General features: G+C 48.5%; 38 non-coding genes across 38 annotated transcripts; 20 read left to right on the top strand and 18 right to left on the bottom strand.

Moving 5' to 3' along the window:
* Positions 1–626: 626 nt before the first annotated feature.
* On the top strand, positions 627–712 carry TRNAY-GUA (transfer RNA tyrosine (anticodon GUA)). Its single transcript is given in 2 exon segments — positions 627–663; positions 677–712. It is a non-coding gene; the product is annotated as a tRNA-Tyr (tRNA).
* A 163-nt stretch (positions 713–875) lies between these two features.
* TRNAG-UCC (transfer RNA glycine (anticodon UCC)) lies at positions 876–947 on the bottom strand. The gene has a single exon. It is a non-coding gene; the product is annotated as a tRNA-Gly (tRNA).
* A 640-nt stretch (positions 948–1,587) lies between these two features.
* TRNAY-GUA (transfer RNA tyrosine (anticodon GUA)) lies at positions 1,588–1,673 on the top strand. The gene is given in 2 exon segments: positions 1,588–1,624; positions 1,638–1,673. It is a non-coding gene; the product is annotated as a tRNA-Tyr (tRNA).
* An 873-nt stretch (positions 1,674–2,546) lies between these two features.
* TRNAY-GUA (transfer RNA tyrosine (anticodon GUA)) lies at positions 2,547–2,632 on the top strand. Its single transcript is given in 2 exon segments — positions 2,547–2,583; positions 2,597–2,632. It is a non-coding gene; the product is annotated as a tRNA-Tyr (tRNA).
* Positions 2,633–3,493: 861 nt separating this feature from the next.
* On the top strand, positions 3,494–3,579 carry TRNAY-GUA (transfer RNA tyrosine (anticodon GUA)). The gene is given in 2 exon segments: positions 3,494–3,530; positions 3,544–3,579. It is a non-coding gene; the product is annotated as a tRNA-Tyr (tRNA).
* A 163-nt stretch (positions 3,580–3,742) lies between these two features.
* Positions 3,743–3,814, bottom strand: TRNAG-UCC (transfer RNA glycine (anticodon UCC)). Its single transcript has one exon. It is a non-coding gene; the product is annotated as a tRNA-Gly (tRNA).
* A 640-nt stretch (positions 3,815–4,454) lies between these two features.
* On the top strand, positions 4,455–4,540 carry TRNAY-GUA (transfer RNA tyrosine (anticodon GUA)). The gene is given in 2 exon segments: positions 4,455–4,491; positions 4,505–4,540. It is a non-coding gene; the product is annotated as a tRNA-Tyr (tRNA).
* Positions 4,541–4,703: 163 nt separating this feature from the next.
* TRNAG-UCC (transfer RNA glycine (anticodon UCC)) lies at positions 4,704–4,775 on the bottom strand. Its single transcript has one exon. It is a non-coding gene; the product is annotated as a tRNA-Gly (tRNA).
* Positions 4,776–5,416: 641 nt separating this feature from the next.
* On the top strand, positions 5,417–5,502 carry TRNAY-GUA (transfer RNA tyrosine (anticodon GUA)). The gene is given in 2 exon segments: positions 5,417–5,453; positions 5,467–5,502. It is a non-coding gene; the product is annotated as a tRNA-Tyr (tRNA).
* A 163-nt stretch (positions 5,503–5,665) lies between these two features.
* TRNAG-UCC (transfer RNA glycine (anticodon UCC)) lies at positions 5,666–5,737 on the bottom strand. Its single transcript has one exon. It is a non-coding gene; the product is annotated as a tRNA-Gly (tRNA).
* A 627-nt stretch (positions 5,738–6,364) lies between these two features.
* Positions 6,365–6,450, top strand: TRNAY-GUA (transfer RNA tyrosine (anticodon GUA)). The gene is given in 2 exon segments: positions 6,365–6,401; positions 6,415–6,450. It is a non-coding gene; the product is annotated as a tRNA-Tyr (tRNA).
* Positions 6,451–6,613: 163 nt separating this feature from the next.
* On the bottom strand, positions 6,614–6,685 carry TRNAG-UCC (transfer RNA glycine (anticodon UCC)). The gene has a single exon. It is a non-coding gene; the product is annotated as a tRNA-Gly (tRNA).
* A 639-nt stretch (positions 6,686–7,324) lies between these two features.
* TRNAY-GUA (transfer RNA tyrosine (anticodon GUA)) lies at positions 7,325–7,410 on the top strand. Its single transcript is given in 2 exon segments — positions 7,325–7,361; positions 7,375–7,410. It is a non-coding gene; the product is annotated as a tRNA-Tyr (tRNA).
* Positions 7,411–7,573: 163 nt separating this feature from the next.
* Positions 7,574–7,645, bottom strand: TRNAG-UCC (transfer RNA glycine (anticodon UCC)). Its single transcript has one exon. It is a non-coding gene; the product is annotated as a tRNA-Gly (tRNA).
* Positions 7,646–8,286: 641 nt separating this feature from the next.
* Positions 8,287–8,372, top strand: TRNAY-GUA (transfer RNA tyrosine (anticodon GUA)). Its single transcript is given in 2 exon segments — positions 8,287–8,323; positions 8,337–8,372. It is a non-coding gene; the product is annotated as a tRNA-Tyr (tRNA).
* A 163-nt stretch (positions 8,373–8,535) lies between these two features.
* Positions 8,536–8,607, bottom strand: TRNAG-UCC (transfer RNA glycine (anticodon UCC)). Its single transcript has one exon. It is a non-coding gene; the product is annotated as a tRNA-Gly (tRNA).
* A 638-nt stretch (positions 8,608–9,245) lies between these two features.
* On the top strand, positions 9,246–9,331 carry TRNAY-GUA (transfer RNA tyrosine (anticodon GUA)). Its single transcript is given in 2 exon segments — positions 9,246–9,282; positions 9,296–9,331. It is a non-coding gene; the product is annotated as a tRNA-Tyr (tRNA).
* A 162-nt stretch (positions 9,332–9,493) lies between these two features.
* On the bottom strand, positions 9,494–9,565 carry TRNAG-UCC (transfer RNA glycine (anticodon UCC)). Its single transcript has one exon. It is a non-coding gene; the product is annotated as a tRNA-Gly (tRNA).
* A 640-nt stretch (positions 9,566–10,205) lies between these two features.
* Positions 10,206–10,291, top strand: TRNAY-GUA (transfer RNA tyrosine (anticodon GUA)). Its single transcript is given in 2 exon segments — positions 10,206–10,242; positions 10,256–10,291. It is a non-coding gene; the product is annotated as a tRNA-Tyr (tRNA).
* A 163-nt stretch (positions 10,292–10,454) lies between these two features.
* Positions 10,455–10,526, bottom strand: TRNAG-UCC (transfer RNA glycine (anticodon UCC)). Its single transcript has one exon. It is a non-coding gene; the product is annotated as a tRNA-Gly (tRNA).
* Positions 10,527–11,166: 640 nt separating this feature from the next.
* TRNAY-GUA (transfer RNA tyrosine (anticodon GUA)) lies at positions 11,167–11,252 on the top strand. Its single transcript is given in 2 exon segments — positions 11,167–11,203; positions 11,217–11,252. It is a non-coding gene; the product is annotated as a tRNA-Tyr (tRNA).
* A 163-nt stretch (positions 11,253–11,415) lies between these two features.
* Positions 11,416–11,487, bottom strand: TRNAG-UCC (transfer RNA glycine (anticodon UCC)). The gene has a single exon. It is a non-coding gene; the product is annotated as a tRNA-Gly (tRNA).
* Positions 11,488–12,127: 640 nt separating this feature from the next.
* Positions 12,128–12,213, top strand: TRNAY-GUA (transfer RNA tyrosine (anticodon GUA)). The gene is given in 2 exon segments: positions 12,128–12,164; positions 12,178–12,213. It is a non-coding gene; the product is annotated as a tRNA-Tyr (tRNA).
* A 163-nt stretch (positions 12,214–12,376) lies between these two features.
* On the bottom strand, positions 12,377–12,448 carry TRNAG-UCC (transfer RNA glycine (anticodon UCC)). The gene has a single exon. It is a non-coding gene; the product is annotated as a tRNA-Gly (tRNA).
* A 638-nt stretch (positions 12,449–13,086) lies between these two features.
* TRNAY-GUA (transfer RNA tyrosine (anticodon GUA)) lies at positions 13,087–13,172 on the top strand. The gene is given in 2 exon segments: positions 13,087–13,123; positions 13,137–13,172. It is a non-coding gene; the product is annotated as a tRNA-Tyr (tRNA).
* A 162-nt stretch (positions 13,173–13,334) lies between these two features.
* On the bottom strand, positions 13,335–13,406 carry TRNAG-UCC (transfer RNA glycine (anticodon UCC)). Its single transcript has one exon. It is a non-coding gene; the product is annotated as a tRNA-Gly (tRNA).
* Positions 13,407–14,046: 640 nt separating this feature from the next.
* On the top strand, positions 14,047–14,132 carry TRNAY-GUA (transfer RNA tyrosine (anticodon GUA)). Its single transcript is given in 2 exon segments — positions 14,047–14,083; positions 14,097–14,132. It is a non-coding gene; the product is annotated as a tRNA-Tyr (tRNA).
* A 163-nt stretch (positions 14,133–14,295) lies between these two features.
* Positions 14,296–14,367, bottom strand: TRNAG-UCC (transfer RNA glycine (anticodon UCC)). The gene has a single exon. It is a non-coding gene; the product is annotated as a tRNA-Gly (tRNA).
* Positions 14,368–15,007: 640 nt separating this feature from the next.
* On the top strand, positions 15,008–15,093 carry TRNAY-GUA (transfer RNA tyrosine (anticodon GUA)). The gene is given in 2 exon segments: positions 15,008–15,044; positions 15,058–15,093. It is a non-coding gene; the product is annotated as a tRNA-Tyr (tRNA).
* A 163-nt stretch (positions 15,094–15,256) lies between these two features.
* On the bottom strand, positions 15,257–15,328 carry TRNAG-UCC (transfer RNA glycine (anticodon UCC)). The gene has a single exon. It is a non-coding gene; the product is annotated as a tRNA-Gly (tRNA).
* Positions 15,329–15,956: 628 nt separating this feature from the next.
* On the top strand, positions 15,957–16,042 carry TRNAY-GUA (transfer RNA tyrosine (anticodon GUA)). The gene is given in 2 exon segments: positions 15,957–15,993; positions 16,007–16,042. It is a non-coding gene; the product is annotated as a tRNA-Tyr (tRNA).
* Positions 16,043–16,205: 163 nt separating this feature from the next.
* On the bottom strand, positions 16,206–16,277 carry TRNAG-UCC (transfer RNA glycine (anticodon UCC)). Its single transcript has one exon. It is a non-coding gene; the product is annotated as a tRNA-Gly (tRNA).
* Positions 16,278–16,916: 639 nt separating this feature from the next.
* TRNAY-GUA (transfer RNA tyrosine (anticodon GUA)) lies at positions 16,917–17,002 on the top strand. Its single transcript is given in 2 exon segments — positions 16,917–16,953; positions 16,967–17,002. It is a non-coding gene; the product is annotated as a tRNA-Tyr (tRNA).
* A 162-nt stretch (positions 17,003–17,164) lies between these two features.
* TRNAG-UCC (transfer RNA glycine (anticodon UCC)) lies at positions 17,165–17,236 on the bottom strand. Its single transcript has one exon. It is a non-coding gene; the product is annotated as a tRNA-Gly (tRNA).
* Positions 17,237–17,876: 640 nt separating this feature from the next.
* Positions 17,877–17,962, top strand: TRNAY-GUA (transfer RNA tyrosine (anticodon GUA)). Its single transcript is given in 2 exon segments — positions 17,877–17,913; positions 17,927–17,962. It is a non-coding gene; the product is annotated as a tRNA-Tyr (tRNA).
* A 163-nt stretch (positions 17,963–18,125) lies between these two features.
* On the bottom strand, positions 18,126–18,197 carry TRNAG-UCC (transfer RNA glycine (anticodon UCC)). Its single transcript has one exon. It is a non-coding gene; the product is annotated as a tRNA-Gly (tRNA).
* A 638-nt stretch (positions 18,198–18,835) lies between these two features.
* On the top strand, positions 18,836–18,921 carry TRNAY-GUA (transfer RNA tyrosine (anticodon GUA)). Its single transcript is given in 2 exon segments — positions 18,836–18,872; positions 18,886–18,921. It is a non-coding gene; the product is annotated as a tRNA-Tyr (tRNA).
* A 162-nt stretch (positions 18,922–19,083) lies between these two features.
* TRNAG-UCC (transfer RNA glycine (anticodon UCC)) lies at positions 19,084–19,155 on the bottom strand. The gene has a single exon. It is a non-coding gene; the product is annotated as a tRNA-Gly (tRNA).
* Between the last annotated feature and the right edge of the window lie 359 nt (positions 19,156–19,514).

The raw sequence follows: 19,514 nt of genomic DNA on the forward strand, positions 1-19,514 counted from the left end.
ACTTCTCAATCGTGAAAATGCAACTCTCACCCCTAGTGTGACTAAAGCCAACTCTTCTGCTTCGTTAGTGGCTTGACAACAGTCAGACGGTAATGTGGCTTCTCGTAAGAGAGGTTTAAGCAGCAGCAGAGTGGCGCAGCGGGAGCGTGCTGGGCCCATAACCCAGAGGTCGATGGATCGAAACCATCCTCTGCTAGGCGCAGAGTTTTGTATTTTTCATGCTCCCAGGAAAAAGGTACCCCAAAAATTCACTGTCTCGTTCTTTCAGGCCACCCAAAGCCCAGCAAACTCCACTGTCCTTTATATTTAAGGCACCAAAAAATCCACACTTAAAAAAAAAAAAAAAAAAAAAAAAAAAAAAAGAAACCTTTCTTCTCCCATGGTCAAAGCTTGGTTTAGGCATGATAACATGACTGCGGTGTGACCCGAGTGCCAGAAGCCAGCAACCGTAGAGGGGGATTAGCTCAAATGGTAGAGCGCTCGCTTAGCATGCGAGAGGTAGCGGGATCGATGCCCGCATCCTCCAAAACTTCCACTTGGCACTACCTTCAAATGAAGGGCCAACTTCTTTTTAGTTGGCACTGACACAAAAACCTAGGAAGCAGCTGCACGCATATCTGGCTAAACCTTCGATAGCTCAGCTGGTAGAGCGGAGGACTGTAGTAGCTAGTTAGCAATCCTTAGGTCGCTGGTTCGATTCCGGCTCGAAGGATGCTTTTGAGTGTCCGATAACCTTGCATGCTTCAACTTGGAGGCTCTCTTGCACAGACTTTGCAGCTGCATACCTCCTGGCCGCACTCTTTTTGAGCCTGACCGCACAACCATTGGCCTCTGGAGAGAGTGTTAACAAGAATACTTCAAAACAAGAGAAACAATGCGTTGGCCGGGAATCGAACCCGGGTCAACTGCTTGGAAGGCAGCTATGCTCACCACTATACCACCAACGCCATAGAATTCGCACCACTTCTCAATCGTGAAAATGCAACTCTCACCCCTAGTGTGACTAAAGCCAACTCTTCTGCTTCGTTAGTGGCTTGACAACAGTCAGACGGTAATGTGGCTTCTCGTAAGAGAGGTTTAAGCAGCAGCAGAGTGGCGCAGCGGGAGCGTGCTGGGCCCATAACCCAGAGGTCGATGGATCGAAACCATCCTCTGCTAGGCGCAGAGTTTTGTATTTTTCATGCTCCCAGGAAAAAGGTACCCCAAAAATTCACTGTCTCGTTCTTTCAGGCCACCCAAAGCCCAGCAAACTCCACTGTCCTTTATATTTCAAGGCACCAAAAAATCCACACTTAAAAAAAAAAAAAAAAAAAAAAAAAAAAAGAAACCTTTCTTCTCCCATGGTCATAGCTTGGTTTAGGCATGATAACATGACTGCGGTGTGACCCGAGTGCCAGAAGCCAGCAACCGTAGAGGGGGATTAGCTCAAATGGTAGAGCGCTCGCTTAGCATGCGAGAGGTAGCGGGATCGATGCCCGCATCCTCCAAAACTTCCACTTGGCACTACCTTCAAATGAAGGGCCAACTTCTTTTTAGTTGGCACTGACACAAAAACCTAGGAAGCAGCTGCACGCATATCTGGCTAAACCTTCGATAGCTCAGCTGGTAGAGCGGAGGACTGTAGTAGCTAGTTAGCAATCCTTAGGTCGCTGGTTCGATTCCGGCTCGAAGGATGCTTTTGAGTGTCCGATACCTTGCATGCTTCAACTTGGAGGCTCTCTTGCACAGACTTTGCAGCTGCATACCTCCTGGCCGCACTCTTTTTGAGCCTGACCGCACAACCATTGGCCTCTGGAGAGAGTGTTAACAAGAATACTTCAAAACAAGAGAAACAAGGCATTGGCCGGGAATCGAACCCGGGTCAACTGCTTGGAAGGCAGCTATGCTCACCACTATACCACCAACGCCATAGAATTCGCACCACTTCTCAATCGTGAAAATGCAACTCTCACCCCTAGTGTGACTAAAGCCAACTCTTCTGCTTCGTTAGTGGCTTGACAACAGTCAGACGGTAATGTGGCTTCTCGTAAGAGAGGTTTAAGCAGCAGCAGAGTGGCGCAGCGGGAGCGTGCTGGGCCCATAACCCAGAGGTCGATGGATCGAAACCATCCTCTGCTAGGCGCAGAGTTTTGTATTTTTCATGCTCCCAGGAAAAAGGTACCCCAAAAATTCACTGTCTCGTTCTTTCAGGCCACCCAAAGCCCAGCAAACTCCACTGTCCTTTATATTTCAAGGCACCAAAAAATCCACACTTAAAAAAAAAAAAAAAAAAAAAAAAAAAAGAAACCTTTCTTCTCCCATGGTCATAGCTTGGTTTAGGCATGATAACATGACTGCGGTGTGACCCGAGTGCCAGAAGCCAGCAACCGTAGAGGGGGATTAGCTCAAATGGTAGAGCGCTCGCTTAGCATGCGAGAGGTAGCGGGATCGATGCCCGCATCCTCCAAAACTTCCACTTGGCACTACCTTCAAATGAAGGGCCAACTTCTTTTTAGTTGGCACTGACACAAAAACCTAGGAAGCAGCTGCACGCATATCTGGCTAAACCTTCGATAGCTCAGCTGGTAGAGCGGAGGACTGTAGTAGCTAGTTAGCAATCCTTAGGTCGCTGGTTCGATTCCGGCTCGAAGGATGCTTTTGAGTGTCCGATACCTTGCATGCTTCAACTTGGAGGCTCTCTTGCACAGACTTTGCAGCTGCATACCTCCTGGCCGCACTCTTTTTGAGCCTGACCGCACAACCATTGGCCTCTGGAGAGAGTGTTAACAAGAATACTTCAAAACAAGAGAAACAAGGCGTTGGCCGGGAATCGAACCCGGGTCAACTGCTTGGAAGGCAGCTATGCTCACCACTATACCACCAACGCCATAGAATTCGCACCACTTCTCAATCGTGAAAATGCAACTCTCACCCCTAGTGTGACTAAAGCCAACTCTTCTGCTTCGTTAGTGGCTTGACAACAGTCAGACGGTAATGTGGCTTCTCGTAAGAGAGGTTTAAGCAGCAGCAGAGTGGCGCAGCGGGAGCGTGCTGGGCCCATAACCCAGAGGTCGATGGATCGAAACCATCCTCTGCTAGGCGCAGAGTTTTGTATTTTTCATGCTCCCAGGAAAAAGGTACCCCAAAAATTCACTGTCTCGTTCTTTCAGGCCACCCAAAGCCCAGCAAACTCCACTGTCCTTTATATTTAAGGCACCAAAAAATCCACACTTAAAAAAAAAAAAAAAAAGAAACCTTTCTTCTCCCATGGTCAAAGCTTGGTTTAGGCATGATAACATGACTGCGGTGTGACCCGAGTGCCAGAAGCCAGCAACCGTAGAGGGGGATTAGCTCAAATGGTAGAGCGCTCGCTTAGCATGCGAGAGGTAGCGGGATCGATGCCCGCATCCTCCAAAACTTCCACTTGGCACTACCTTCAAATGAAGGGCCAACTTCTTTTTAGTTGGCACTGACACAAAAACCTAGGAAGCAGCTGCACGCATATCTGGCTAAACCTTCGATAGCTCAGCTGGTAGAGCGGAGGACTGTAGTAGCTAGTTAGCAATCCTTAGGTCGCTGGTTCGATTCCGGCTCGAAGGATGCTTTTGAGTGTCCGATAACCTTGCATGCTTCAACTTGGAGGCTCTCTTGCACAGACTTTGCAGCTGCATACCTCCTGGCCGCACTCTTTTTGAGCCTGACCGCACAACCATTGGCCTCTGGAGAGAGTGTTAACAAGAATACTTCAAAACAAGAGAAACAATGCGTTGGCCGGGAATCGAACCCGGGTCAACTGCTTGGAAGGCAGCTATGCTCACCACTATACCACCAACGCCATAGAATTCGCACCACTTCTCAATCGTGAAAATGCAACTCTCACCCCTAGTGTGACTAAAGCCAACTCTTCTGCTTCGTTAGTGGCTTGACAACAGTCAGACGGTAATGTGGCTTCTCGTAAGAGAGGTTTAAGCAGCAGCAGAGTGGCGCAGCGGGAGCGTGCTGGGCCCATAACCCAGAGGTCGATGGATCGAAACCATCCTCTGCTAGGCGCAGAGTTTTGTATTTTTCATGCTCCCAGGAAAAAGGTACCCCAAAAATTCACTGTCTCGTTCTTTCAGGCCACCCAAAGCCCAGCAAACTCCACTGTCCTTTATATTTAAGGCACCAAAAAATCCACACTTAAAAAAAAAAAAAAAAAAAAAAAAAAAAAAGAAACCTTTCTTCTCCCATGGTCAAAGCTTGGTTTAGGCATGATAACATGACTGCGGTGTGACCCGAGTGCCAGAAGCCAGCAACCGTAGAGGGGGATTAGCTCAAATGGTAGAGCGCTCGCTTAGCATGCGAGAGGTAGCGGGATCGATGCCCGCATCCTCCAAAACTTCCACTTGGCACTACCTTCAAATGAAGGGCCAACTTCTTTTTAGTTGGCACTGACACAAAAACCTAGGAAGCAGCTGCACGCATATCTGGCTAAACCTTCGATAGCTCAGCTGGTAGAGCGGAGGACTGTAGTAGCTAGTTAGCAATCCTTAGGTCGCTGGTTCGATTCCGGCTCGAAGGATGCTTTTGAGTGTCCGATAACCTTGCATGCTTCAACTTGGAGGCTCTCTTGCACAGACTTTGCAGCTGCATACCTCCTGGCCGCACTCTTTTTGAGCCTGACCGCACAACCATTGGCCTCTGGAGAGAGTGTTAACAAGAATACTTCAAAACAAGAGAAACAATGCGTTGGCCGGGAATCGAACCCGGGTCAACTGCTTGGAAGGCAGCTATGCTCACCACTATACCACCAACGCCATAGAATTCGCACCACTTCTCAATCGTGAAAATGCAACTCTCACCCCTAGTGTGACTAAAGCCAACTCTTCTGCTTCGTTAGTGGCTTGACAACAGTCAGACGGTAATGTGGCTTCTCGTAAGAGAGGTTTAAGCAGCAGCAGAGTGGCGCAGCGGGAGCGTGCTGGGCCCATAACCCAGAGGTCGATGGATCGAAACCATCCTCTGCTAGGCGCAGAGTTTTGTATTTTTCATGCTCCCAGGAAAAAGGTACCCCAAAAATTCACTGTCTCGTTCTTTCAGGCCACCCAAAGCCCAGCAAACTCCACTGTCCTTTATATTTAAGGCACCAAAAAATCCACACTTAAAAAAAAAAAAAAAAAAAAAAAAAAAAAAAGAAACCTTTCTTCTCCCATGGTCAAAGCTTGGTTTAGGCATGATAACATGACTGCGGTGTGACCCGAGTGCCAGAAGCCAGCAACCGTAGAGGGGGATTAGCTCAAATGGTAGAGCGCTCGCTTAGCATGCGAGAGGTAGCGGGATCGATGCCCGCATCCTCCAAAACTTCCACTTGGCACTACCTTCAAATGAAGGGCCAACTTCTTTTTAGTTGGCACTGACACAAAAACCTAGGAAGCAGCTGCACGCATATCTGGCTAAACCTTCGATAGCTCAGCTGGTAGAGCGGAGGACTGTAGTAGCTAGTTAGCAATCCTTAGGTCGCTGGTTCGATTCCGGCTCGAAGGATGCTTTTGAGTGTCCGATAACCTTGCATGCTTCAACTTGGAGGCTCTCTTGCACAGACTTTGCAGCTGCATACCTCCTGGCCGCACTCTTTTTGAGCCTGACCGCACAACCATTGGCCTCTGGAGAGAGTGTTCACTAGAATACTTCAAAACAAGAGAAACAATGCGTTGGCCGGGAATCGAACCCGGGTCAACTGCTTGGAAGGCAGCTATGCTCACCACTATACCACCAACGCCATAGAATTCGCACCACTTCTCAATCGTGAAAATGCAACTCTCACCCCTAGTGTGACTAAAGCCAACTCTTCTGCTTCGTTAGTGGCTTGACAACAGTCAGACGGTAATGTGGCTTCTCGTAAGAGAGGTTTAAGCAGCAGCAGAGTGGCGCAGCGGGAGCGTGCTGGGCCCATAACCCAGAGGTCGATGGATCGAAACCATCCTCTGCTAGGCGCAGAGTTTTGTATTTTTCATGCTCCCAGGAAAAAGGTACCCCAAAAATTCACTGTCTCGTTCTTTCAGGCCACCCAAAGCCCAGCAAACTCCACTGTCCTTTATATTTAAGGCACCAAAAAATCCACACTTAAAAAAAAAAAAAAAAAGAAACCTTTCTTCTCCCATGGTCAAAGCTTGGTTTAGGCATGATAACATGACTGCGGTGTGACCCGAGTGCCAGAAGCCAGCAACCGTAGAGGGGGATTAGCTCAAATGGTAGAGCGCTCGCTTAGCATGCGAGAGGTAGCGGGATCGATGCCCGCATCCTCCAAAACTTCCACTTGGCACTACCTTCAAATGAAGGGCCAACTTCTTTTTAGTTGGCACTGACACAAAAACCTAGGAAGCAGCTGCACGCATATCTGGCTAAACCTTCGATAGCTCAGCTGGTAGAGCGGAGGACTGTAGTAGCTAGTTAGCAATCCTTAGGTCGCTGGTTCGATTCCGGCTCGAAGGATGCTTTTGAGTGTCCGATAACCTTGCATGCTTCAACTTGGAGGCTCTCTTGCACAGACTTTGCAGCTGCATACCTCCTGGCCGCACTCTTTTTGAGCCTGACCGCACAACCATTGGCCTCTGGAGAGAGTGTTAACAAGAATACTTCAAAACAAGAGAAACAATGCGTTGGCCGGGAATCGAACCCGGGTCAACTGCTTGGAAGGCAGCTATGCTCACCACTATACCACCAACGCCATAGAATTCGCACCACTTCTCAATCGTGAAAATGCAACTCTCACCCCTAGTGTGACTAAAGCCAACTCTTCTGCTTCGTTAGTGGCTTGACAACAGTCAGACGGTAATGTGGCTTCTCGTAAGAGAGGTTTAAGCAGCAGCAGAGTGGCGCAGCGGGAGCGTGCTGGGCCCATAACCCAGAGGTCGATGGATCGAAACCATCCTCTGCTAGGCGCAGAGTTTTGTATTTTTCATGCTCCCAGGAAAAAGGTACCCCAAAAATTCACTGTCTCGTTCTTTCAGGCCACCCAAAGCCCAGCAAACTCCACTGTCCTTTATATTTAAGGCACCAAAAAATCCACACTTAAAAAAAAAAAAAAAAAAAAAAAAAAAAAGAAACCTTTCTTCTCCCATGGTCAAAGCTTGGTTTAGGCATGATAACATGACTGCGGTGTGACCCGAGTGCCAGAAGCCAGCAACCGTAGAGGGGGATTAGCTCAAATGGTAGAGCGCTCGCTTAGCATGCGAGAGGTAGCGGGATCGATGCCCGCATCCTCCAAAACTTCCACTTGGCACTACCTTCAAATGAAGGGCCAACTTCTTTTTAGTTGGCACTGACACAAAAACCTAGGAAGCAGCTGCACGCATATCTGGCTAAACCTTCGATAGCTCAGCTGGTAGAGCGGAGGACTGTAGTAGCTAGTTAGCAATCCTTAGGTCGCTGGTTCGATTCCGGCTCGAAGGATGCTTTTGAGTGTCCGATAACCTTGCATGCTTCAACTTGGAGGCTCTCTTGCACAGACTTTGCAGCTGCATACCTCCTGGCCGCACTCTTTTTGAGCCTGACCGCACAACCATTGGCCTCTGGAGAGAGTGTTAACAAGAATACTTCAAAACAAGAGAAACAATGCGTTGGCCGGGAATCGAACCCGGGTCAACTGCTTGGAAGGCAGCTATGCTCACCACTATACCACCAACGCCATAGAATTCGCACCACTTCTCAATCGTGAAAATGCAACTCTCACCCCTAGTGTGACTAAAGCCAACTCTTCTGCTTCGTTAGTGGCTTGACAACAGTCAGACGGTAATGTGGCTTCTCGTAAGAGAGGTTTAAGCAGCAGCAGAGTGGCGCAGCGGGAGCGTGCTGGGCCCATAACCCAGAGGTCGATGGATCGAAACCATCCTCTGCTAGGCGCAGAGTTTTGTATTTTTCATGCTCCCAGGAAAAAGGTACCCCAAAAATTCACTGTCTCGTTCTTTCAGGCCACCCAAAGCCCAGCAAACTCCACTGTCCTTTATATTTAAGGCACCAAAAAATCCACACTTAAAAAAAAAAAAAAAAAAAAAAAAAAAAAAAGAAACCTTTCTTCTCCCATGGTCAAAGCTTGGTTTAGGCATGATAACATGACTGCGGTGTGACCCGAGTGCCAGAAGCCAGCAACCGTAGAGGGGGATTAGCTCAAATGGTAGAGCGCTCGCTTAGCATGCGAGAGGTAGCGGGATCGATGCCCGCATCCTCCAAAACTTCCACTTGGCACTACCTTCAAATGAAGGGCCAACTTCTTTTTAGTTGGCACTGACACAAAAACCTAGGAAGCAGCTGCACGCATATCTGGCTAAACCTTCGATAGCTCAGCTGGTAGAGCGGAGGACTGTAGTAGCTAGTTAGCAATCCTTAGGTCGCTGGTTCGATTCCGGCTCGAAGGATGCTTTTGAGTGTCCGATAACCTTGCATGCTTCAACTTGGAGGCTCTCTTGCACAGACTTTGCAGCTGCATACCTCCTGGCCGCACTCTTTTTGAGCCTGACCGCACAACCATTGGCCTCTGGAGAGAGTGTTCACTAGAATACTTCAAAACAAGAGAAACAATGCGTTGGCCGGGAATCGAACCCGGGTCAACTGCTTGGAAGGCAGCTATGCTCACCACTATACCACCAACGCCATAGAATTCGCACCACTTCTCAATCGTGAAAATGCAACTCTCACCCCTAGTGTGACTAAAGCCAACTCTTCTGCTTCGTTAGTGGCTTGACAACAGTCAGACGGTAATGTGGCTTCTCGTAAGAGAGGTTTAAGCAGCAGCAGAGTGGCGCAGCGGGAGCGTGCTGGGCCCATAACCCAGAGGTCGATGGATCGAAACCATCCTCTGCTAGGCGCAGAGTTTTGTATTTTTCATGCTCCCAGGAAAAAGGTACCCCAAAAATTCACTGTCTCGTTCTTTCAGGCCACCCAAAGCCCAGCAAACTCCACTGTCCTTTATATTTCAAGGCACCAAAAAATCGACACTTAAAAAAAAAAAAAAAAAAAAAAAAAAAGAAACCTTTCTTCTCCCATGGTCATAGCTTGGTTTAGGCATGATAACATGACTGCGGTGTGACCCGAGTGCCAGAAGCCAGCAACCGTAGAGGGGGATTAGCTCAAATGGTAGAGCGCTCGCTTAGCATGCGAGAGGTAGCGGGATCGATGCCCGCATCCTCCAAAACTTCCACTTGGCACTACCTTCAAATGAAGGGCCAACTTCTTTTTAGTTGGCACTGACACAAAAACCTAGGAAGCAGCTGCACGCATATCTGGCTAAACCTTCGATAGCTCAGCTGGTAGAGCGGAGGACTGTAGTAGCTAGTTAGCAATCCTTAGGTCGCTGGTTCGATTCCGGCTCGAAGGATGCTTTTGAGTGTCCGATACCTTGCATGCTTCAACTTGGAGGCTCTCTTGCACAGACTTTGCAGCTGCATACCTCCTGGCCGCACTCTTTTTGAGCCTGACCGCACAACCATTGGCCTCTGGAGAGAGTGTTCACTAGAATACTTCAAAACAAGAGAAACAATGCGTTGGCCGGGAATCGAACCCGGGTCAACTGCTTGGAAGGCAGCTATGCTCACCACTATACCACCAACGCCATAGAATTCGCACCACTTCTCAATCGTGAAAATGCAACTCTCACCCCTAGTGTGACTAAAGCCAACTCTTCTGCTTCGTTAGTGGCTTGACAACAGTCAGACGGTAATGTGGCTTCTCGTAAGAGAGGTTTAAGCAGCAGCAGAGTGGCGCAGCGGGAGCGTGCTGGGCCCATAACCCAGAGGTCGATGGATCGAAACCATCCTCTGCTAGGCGCAGAGTTTTGTATTTTTCATGCTCCCAGGAAAAAGGTACCCCAAAAATTCACTGTCTCGTTCTTTCAGGCCACCCAAAGCCCAGCAAACTCCACTGTCCTTTATATTTAAGGCACCAAAAAATCCACACTTAAAAAAAAAAAAAAAAAAAAAAAAAAAAAAGAAACCTTTCTTCTCCCATGGTCAAAGCTTGGTTTAGGCATGATAACATGACTGCGGTGTGACCCGAGTGCCAGAAGCCAGCAACCGTAGAGGGGGATTAGCTCAAATGGTAGAGCGCTCGCTTAGCATGCGAGAGGTAGCGGGATCGATGCCCGCATCCTCCAAAACTTCCACTTGGCACTACCTTCAAATGAAGGGCCAACTTCTTTTTAGTTGGCACTGACACAAAAACCTAGGAAGCAGCTGCACGCATATCTGGCTAAACCTTCGATAGCTCAGCTGGTAGAGCGGAGGACTGTAGTAGCTAGTTAGCAATCCTTAGGTCGCTGGTTCGATTCCGGCTCGAAGGATGCTTTTGAGTGTCCGATAACCTTGCATGCTTCAACTTGGAGGCTCTCTTGCACAGACTTTGCAGCTGCATACCTCCTGGCCGCACTCTTTTTGAGCCTGACCGCACAACCATTGGCCTCTGGAGAGAGTGTTAACAAGAATACTTCAAAACAAGAGAAACAATGCGTTGGCCGGGAATCGAACCCGGGTCAACTGCTTGGAAGGCAGCTATGCTCACCACTATACCACCAACGCCATAGAATTCGCACCACTTCTCAATCGTGAAAATGCAACTCTCACCCCTAGTGTGACTAAAGCCAACTCTTCTGCTTCGTTAGTGGCTTGACAACAGTCAGACGGTAATGTGGCTTCTCGTAAGAGAGGTTTAAGCAGCAGCAGAGTGGCGCAGCGGGAGCGTGCTGGGCCCATAACCCAGAGGTCGATGGATCGAAACCATCCTCTGCTAGGCGCAGAGTTTTGTATTTTTCATGCTCCCAGGAAAAAGGTACCCCAAAAATTCACTGTCTCGTTCTTTCAGGCCACCCAAAGCCCAGCAAACTCCACTGTCCTTTATATTTAAGGCACCAAAAAATCCACACTTAAAAAAAAAAAAAAAAAAAAAAAAAAAAAAGAAACCTTTCTTCTCCCATGGTCAAAGCTTGGTTTAGGCATGATAACATGACTGCGGTGTGACCCGAGTGCCAGAAGCCAGCAACCGTAGAGGGGGATTAGCTCAAATGGTAGAGCGCTCGCTTAGCATGCGAGAGGTAGCGGGATCGATGCCCGCATCCTCCAAAACTTCCACTTGGCACTACCTTCAAATGAAGGGCCAACTTCTTTTTAGTTGGCACTGACACAAAAACCTAGGAAGCAGCTGCACGCATATCTGGCTAAACCTTCGATAGCTCAGCTGGTAGAGCGGAGGACTGTAGTAGCTAGTTAGCAATCCTTAGGTCGCTGGTTCGATTCCGGCTCGAAGGATGCTTTTGAGTGTCCGATAACCTTGCATGCTTCAACTTGGAGGCTCTCTTGCACAGACTTTGCAGCTGCATACCTCCTGGCCGCACTCTTTTTGAGCCTGACCGCACAACCATTGGCCTCTGGAGAGAGTGTTAACAAGAATACTTCAAAACAAGAGAAACAATGCGTTGGCCGGGAATCGAACCCGGGTCAACTGCTTGGAAGGCAGCTATGCTCACCACTATACCACCAACGCCATAGAATTCGCACCACTTCTCAATCGTGAAAATGCAACTCTCACCCCTAGTGTGACTAAAGCCAACTCTTCTGCTTCGTTAGTGGCTTGACAACAGTCAGACGGTAATGTGGCTTCTCGTAAGAGAGGTTTAAGCAGCAGCAGAGTGGCGCAGCGGGAGCGTGCTGGGCCCATAACCCAGAGGTCGATGGATCGAAACCATCCTCTGCTAGGCGCAGAGTTTTGTATTTTTCATGCTCCCAGGAAAAAGGTACCCCAAAAATTCACTGTCTCGTTCTTTCAGGCCACCCAAAGCCCAGCAAACTCCACTGTCCTTTATATTTAAGGCACCAAAAAATCCACACTTAAAAAAAAAAAAAAAAAAAAAAAAAAAAAAGAAACCTTTCTTCTCCCATGGTCAAAGCTTGGTTTAGGCATGATAACATGACTGCGGTGTGACCCGAGTGCCAGAAGCCAGCAACCGTAGAGGGGGATTAGCTCAAATGGTAGAGCGCTCGCTTAGCATGCGAGAGGTAGCGGGATCGATGCCCGCATCCTCCAAAACTTCCACTTGGCACTACCTTCAAATGAAGGGCCAACTTCTTTTTAGTTGGCACTGACACAAAAACCTAGGAAGCAGCTGCACGCATATCTGGCTAAACCTTCGATAGCTCAGCTGGTAGAGCGGAGGACTGTAGTAGCTAGTTAGCAATCCTTAGGTCGCTGGTTCGATTCCGGCTCGAAGGATGCTTTTGAGTGTCCGATAACCTTGCATGCTTCAACTTGGAGGCTCTCTTGCACAGACTTTGCAGCTGCATACCTCCTGGCCGCACTCTTTTTGAGCCTGACCGCACAACCATTGGCCTCTGGAGAGAGTGTTAACAAGAATACTTCAAAACAAGAGAAACAATGCGTTGGCCGGGAATCGAACCCGGGTCAACTGCTTGGAAGGCAGCTATGCTCACCACTATACCACCAACGCCATAGAATTCGCACCACTTCTCAATCGTGAAAATGCAACTCTCACCCCTAGTGTGACTAAAGCCAACTCTTCTGCTTCGTTAGTGGCTTGACAACAGTCAGACGGTAATGTGGCTTCTCGTAAGAGAGGTTTAAGCAGCAGCAGAGTGGCGCAGCGGGAGCGTGCTGGGCCCATAACCCAGAGGTCGATGGATCGAAACCATCCTCTGCTAGGCGCAGAGTTTTGTATTTTTCATGCTCCCAGGAAAAAGGTACCCCAAAAATTCACTGTCTCGTTCTTTCAGGCCACCCAAAGCCCAGCAAACTCCACTGTCCTTTATATTTCAAGGCACCAAAAAATCGACACTTAAAAAAAAAAAAAAAAAAAAAAAAAAAGAAACCTTTCTTCTCCCATGGTCATAGCTTGGTTTAGGCATGATAACATGACTGCGGTGTGACCCGAGTGCCAGAAGCCAGCAACCGTAGAGGGGGATTAGCTCAAATGGTAGAGCGCTCGCTTAGCATGCGAGAGGTAGCGGGATCGATGCCCGCATCCTCCAAAACTTCCACTTGGCACTACCTTCAAATGAAGGGCCAACTTCTTTTTAGTTGGCACTGACACAAAAACCTAGGAAGCAGCTGCACGCATATCTGGCTAAACCTTCGATAGCTCAGCTGGTAGAGCGGAGGACTGTAGTAGCTAGTTAGCAATCCTTAGGTCGCTGGTTCGATTCCGGCTCGAAGGATGCTTTTGAGTGTCCGATACCTTGCATGCTTCAACTTGGAGGCTCTCTTGCACAGACTTTGCAGCTGCATACCTCCTGGCCGCACTCTTTTTGAGCCTGACCGCACAACCATTGGCCTCTGGAGAGAGTGTTCACTAGAATACTTCAAAACAAGAGAAACAATGCGTTGGCCGGGAATCGAACCCGGGTCAACTGCTTGGAAGGCAGCTATGCTCACCACTATACCACCAACGCCATAGAATTCGCACCACTTCTCAATCGTGAAAATGCAACTCTCACCCCTAGTGTGACTAAAGCCAACTCTTCTGCTTCGTTAGTGGCTTGACAACAGTCAGACGGTAATGTGGCTTCTCGTAAGAGAGGTTTAAGCAGCAGCAGAGTGGCGCAGCGGGAGCGTGCTGGGCCCATAACCCAGAGGTCGATGGATCGAAACCATCCTCTGCTAGGCGCAGAGTTTTGTATTTTTCATGCTCCCAGGAAAAAGGTACCCCAAAAATTCACTGTCTCGTTCTTTCAGGCCACCCAAAGCCCAGCAAACTCCACTGTCCTTTATATTTAAGGCACCAAAAAATCCACACTTAAAAAAAAAAAAAAAAAAAAAAAAAAAAAAGAAACCTTTCTTCTCCCATGGTCAAAGCTTGGTTTAGGCATGATAACATGACTGCGGTGTGACCCGAGTGCCAGAAGCCAGCAACCGTAGAGGGGGATTAGCTCAAATGGTAGAGCGCTCGCTTAGCATGCGAGAGGTAGCGGGATCGATGCCCGCATCCTCCAAAACTTCCACTTGGCACTACCTTCAAATGAAGGGCCAACTTCTTTTTAGTTGGCACTGACACAAAAACCTAGGAAGCAGCTGCACGCATATCTGGCTAAACCTTCGATAGCTCAGCTGGTAGAGCGGAGGACTGTAGTAGCTAGTTAGCAATCCTTAGGTCGCTGGTTCGATTCCGGCTCGAAGGATGCTTTTGAGTGTCCGATAACCTTGCATGCTTCAACTTGGAGGCTCTCTTGCACAGACTTTGCAGCTGCATACCTCCTGGCCGCACTCTTTTTGAGCCTGACCGCACAACCATTGGCCTCTGGAGAGAGTGTTAACAAGAATACTTCAAAACAAGAGAAACAATGCGTTGGCCGGGAATCGAACCCGGGTCAACTGCTTGGAAGGCAGCTATGCTCACCACTATACCACCAACGCCATAGAATTCGCACCACTTCTCAATCGTGAAAATGCAACTCTCACCCCTAGTGTGACTAAAGCCAACTCTTCTGCTTCGTTAGTGGCTTGACAACAGTCAGACGGTAATGTGGCTTCTCGTAAGAGAGGTTTAAGCAGCAGCAGAGTGGCGCAGCGGGAGCGTGCTGGGCCCATAACCCAGAGGTCGATGGATCGAAACCATCCTCTGCTAGGCGCAGAGTTTTGTATTTTTCATGCTCCCAGGAAAAAGGTACCCCAAAAATTCACTGTCTCGTTCTTTCAGGCCACCCAAAGCCCAGCAAACTCCACTGTCCTTTATATTTAAGGCACCAAAAAATCCACACTTAAAAAAAAAAAAAAAAAAAAAAAAAAAAAAGAAACCTTTCTTCTCCCATGGTCAAAGCTTGGTTTAGGCATGATAACATGACTGCGGTGTGACCCGAGTGCCAGAAGCCAGCAACCGTAGAGGGGGATTAGCTCAAATGGTAGAGCGCTCGCTTAGCATGCGAGAGGTAGCGGGATCGATGCCCGCATCCTCCAAAACTTCCACTTGGCACTACCTTCAAATGAAGGGCCAACTTCTTTTTAGTTGGCACTGACACAAAAACCTAGGAAGCAGCTGCACGCATATCTGGCTAAACCTTCGATAGCTCAGCTGGTAGAGCGGAGGACTGTAGTAGCTAGTTAGCAATCCTTAGGTCGCTGGTTCGATTCCGGCTCGAAGGATGCTTTTGAGTGTCCGATAACCTTGCATGCTTCAACTTGGAGGCTCTCTTGCACAGACTTTGCAGCTGCATACCTCCTGGCCGCACTCTTTTTGAGCCTGACCGCACAACCATTGGCCTCTGGAGAGAGTGTTAACAAGAATACTTCAAAACAAGAGAAACAATGCGTTGGCCGGGAATCGAACCCGGGTCAACTGCTTGGAAGGCAGCTATGCTCACCACTATACCACCAACGCCATAGAATTCGCACCACTTCTCAATCGTGAAAATGCAACTCTCACCCCTAGTGTGACTAAAGCCAACTCTTCTGCTTCGTTAGTGGCTTGACAACAGTCAGACGGTAATGTGGCTTCTCGTAAGAGAGGTTTAAGCAGCAGCAGAGTGGCGCAGCGGGAGCGTGCTGGGCCCATAACCCAGAGGTCGATGGATCGAAACCATCCTCTGCTAGGCGCAGAGTTTTGTATTTTTCATGCTCCCAGGAAAAAGGTACCCCAAAAATTCACTGTCTCGTTCTTTCAGGCCACCCAAAGCCCAGCAAACTCCACTGTCCTTTATATTTCAAGGCACCAAAAAATCCACACTTAAAAAAAAAAAAAAAAAGAAACCTTTCTTCTCCCATGGTCATAGCTTGGTTTAGGCATGATAACATGACTGCGGTGTGACCCGAATGCCAGAAGCCAGCAACCGTAGAGGGGGATTAGCTCAAATGGTAGAGCGCTCGCTTAGCATGCGAGAGGTAGCGGGATCGATGCCCGCATCCTCCAAAACTTCCACTTGGCACTACCTTCAAATGAAGGGCCAACTTCTTTTTAGTTGGCACTGACACAAAAACCTAGGAAGCAGCTGCACGCATATCTGGCTAAACCTTCGATAGCTCAGCTGGTAGAGCGGAGGACTGTAGTAGCTAGTTAGCAATCCTTAGGTCGCTGGTTCGATTCCGGCTCGAAGGATGCTTTTGAGTGTCCGATAACCTTGCATGCTTCAACTTGGAGGCTCTCTTGCACAGACTTTGCAGCTGCATACCTCCTGGCCGCACTCTTTTTGAGCCTGACCGCACAACCATTGGCCTCTGGAGAGAGTGTTCACTAGAATACTTCAAAACAAGAGAAACAATGCGTTGGCCGGGAATCGAACCCGGGTCAACTGCTTGGAAGGCAGCTATGCTCACCACTATACCACCAACGCCATAGAATTCGCACCACTTCTCAATCGTGAAAATGCAACTCTCACCCCTAGTGTGACTAAAGCCAACTCTTCTGCTTCGTTAGTGGCTTGACAACAGTCAGACGGTAATGTGGCTTCTCGTAAGAGAGGTTTAAGCAGCAGCAGAGTGGCGCAGCGGGAGCGTGCTGGGCCCATAACCCAGAGGTCGATGGATCGAAACCATCCTCTGCTAGGCGCAGAGTTTTGTATTTTTCATGCTCCCAGGAAAAAGGTACCCCAAAAATTCACTGTCTCGTTCTTTCAGGCCACCCAAAGCCCAGCAAACTCCACTGTCCTTTATATTTCAAGGCACCAAAAAATCGACACTTAAAAAAAAAAAAAAAAAAAAAAAAAAAAGAAACCTTTCTTCTCCCATGGTCATAGCTTGGTTTAGGCATGATAACATGACTGCGGTGTGACCCGAGTGCCAGAAGCCAGCAACCGTAGAGGGGGATTAGCTCAAATGGTAGAGCGCTCGCTTAGCATGCGAGAGGTAGCGGGATCGATGCCCGCATCCTCCAAAACTTCCACTTGGCACTACCTTCAAATGAAGGGCCAACTTCTTTTTAGTTGGCACTGACACAAAAACCTAGGAAGCAGCTGCACGCATATCTGGCTAAACCTTCGATAGCTCAGCTGGTAGAGCGGAGGACTGTAGTAGCTAGTTAGCAATCCTTAGGTCGCTGGTTCGATTCCGGCTCGAAGGATGCTTTTGAGTGTCCGATACCTTGCATGCTTCAACTTGGAGGCTCTCTTGCACAGACTTTGCAGCTGCATACCTCCTGGCCGCACTCTTTTTGAGCCTGACCGCACAACCATTGGCCTCTGGAGAGAGTGTTCACTAGAATACTTCAAAACAAGAGAAACAATGCGTTGGCCGGGAATCGAACCCGGGTCAACTGCTTGGAAGGCAGCTATGCTCACCACTATACCACCAACGCCATAGAATTCGCACCACTTCTCAATCGTGAAAATGCAACTCTCACCCCTAGTGTGACTAAAGCCAACTCTTCTGCTTCGTTAGTGGCTTGACAACAGTCAGACGGTAATGTGGCTTCTCGTAAGAGAGGTTTAAGCAGCAGCAGAGTGGCGCAGCGGGAGCGTGCTGGGCCCATAACCCAGAGGTCGATGGATCGAAACCATCCTCTGCTAGGCGCAGAGTTTTGTATTTTTCATGCTCCCAGGAAAAAGGTACCCCAAAAATTCACTGTCTCGTTCTTTCAGGCCACCCAAAGCCCAGCAAACTCCACTGTCCTTTATATTTAAGGCACCAAAAAATCCACACTTAAAAAAAAAAAAAAAAAAAAAAAAAAAAAAGAAACCTTTCTTCTCCCATGGTCAAAGCTTGGTTTAGGCATGATAACATGACTGCGGTGTGACCCGAGTGCCAGAAGCCAGCAACCGTAGAGGGGGATTAGCTCAAATGGTAGAGCGCTCGCTTAGCATGCGAGAGGTAGCGGGATCGATGCCCGCATCCTCCAAAACTTCCACTTGGCACTACCTTCAAATGAAGGGCCAACTTCTTTTTAGTTGGCACTGACACAAAAACCTAGGAAGCAGCTGCACGCATATCTGGCTAAACCTTCGATAGCTCAGCTGGTAGAGCGGAGGACTGTAGTAGCTAGTTAGCAATCCTTAGGTCGCTGGTTCGATTCCGGCTCGAAGGATGCTTTTGAGTGTCCGATAACCTTGCATGCTTCAACTTGGAGGCTCTCTTGCACAGACTTTGCAGCTGCATACCTCCTGGCCGCACTCTTTTTGAGCCTGACCGCACAACCATTGGCCTCTGGAGAGAGTGTTAACAAGAATACTTCAAAACAAGAGAAACAATGCGTTGGCCGGGAATCGAACCCGGGTCAACTGCTTGGAAGGCAGCTATGCTCACCACTATACCACCAACGCCATAGAATTCGCACCACTTCTCAATCGTGAAAATGCAACTCTCACCCCTAGTGTGACTAAAGCCAACTCTTCTGCTTCGTTAGTGGCTTGACAACAGTCAGACGGTAATGTGGCTTCTCGTAAGAGAGGTTTAAGCAGCAGCAGAGTGGCGCAGCGGGAGCGTGCTGGGCCCATAACCCAGAGGTCGATGGATCGAAACCATCCTCTGCTAGGCGCAGAGTTTTGTATTTTTCATGCTCCCAGGAAAAAGGTACCCCAAAAATTCACTGTCTCGTTCTTTCAGGCCACCCAAAGCCCAGCAAACTCCACTGTCCTTTATATTTCAAGGCACCAAAAAATCGACACTTAAAAAAAAAAAAAAAAAAAAAAAAAAAGAAACCTTTCTTCTCCCATGGTCATAGCTTGGTTTAGGCATGATAACATGACTGCGGTGTGACCCGAGTGCCAGAAGCCAGCAACCGTAGAGGGGGATTAGCTCAAATGGTAGAGCGCTCGCTTAGCATGCGAGAGGTAGCGGGATCGATGCCCGCATCCTCCAAAACTTCCACTTGGCACTACCTTCAAATGAAGGGCCAACTTCTTTTTAGTTGGCACTGACACAAAAACCTAGGAAGCAGCTGCACGCATATCTGGCTAAACCTTCGATAGCTCAGCTGGTAGAGCGGAGGACTGTAGTAGCTAGTTAGCAATCCTTAGGTCGCTGGTTCGATTCCGGCTCGAAGGATGCTTTTGAGTGTCCGATACCTTGCATGCTTCAACTTGGAGGCTCTCTTGCACAGACTTTGCAGCTGCATACCTCCTGGCCGCACTCTTTTTGAGCCTGACCGCACAACCATTGGCCTCTGGAGAGAGTGTTCACTAGAATACTTCAAAACAAGAGAAACAATGCGTTGGCCGGGAATCGAACCCGGGTCAACTGCTTGGAAGGCAGCTATGCTCACCACTATACCACCAACGCCATAGAATTCGCACCACTTCTCAATCGTGAAAATGCAACTCTCACCCCTAGTGTGACTAAAGCCAACTCTTCTGCTTCGTTAGTGGCTTGACAACAGTCAGACGGTAATGTGGCTTCTCGTAAGAGAGGTTTAAGCAGCAGCAGAGTGGCGCAGCGGGAGCGTGCTGGGCCCATAACCCAGAGGTCGATGGATCGAAACCATCCTCTGCTAGGCGCAGAGTTTTGTATTTTTCATGCTCCCAGGAAAAAGGTACCCCAAAAATTCACTGTCTCGTTCTTTCAGGCCACCCAAAGCCCAGCAAACTCCACTGTCCTTTATATTTAAGGCACCAAAAAATCCACACTTAAAAAAAAAAAAA

This window comes from Eleutherodactylus coqui, chromosome 1 (assembly GCF_035609145.1).
Source record: "Eleutherodactylus coqui strain aEleCoq1 chromosome 1, aEleCoq1.hap1, whole genome shotgun sequence".
NCBI lineage: Eukaryota > Metazoa > Chordata > Amphibia > Anura > Eleutherodactylidae > Eleutherodactylus > Eleutherodactylus coqui.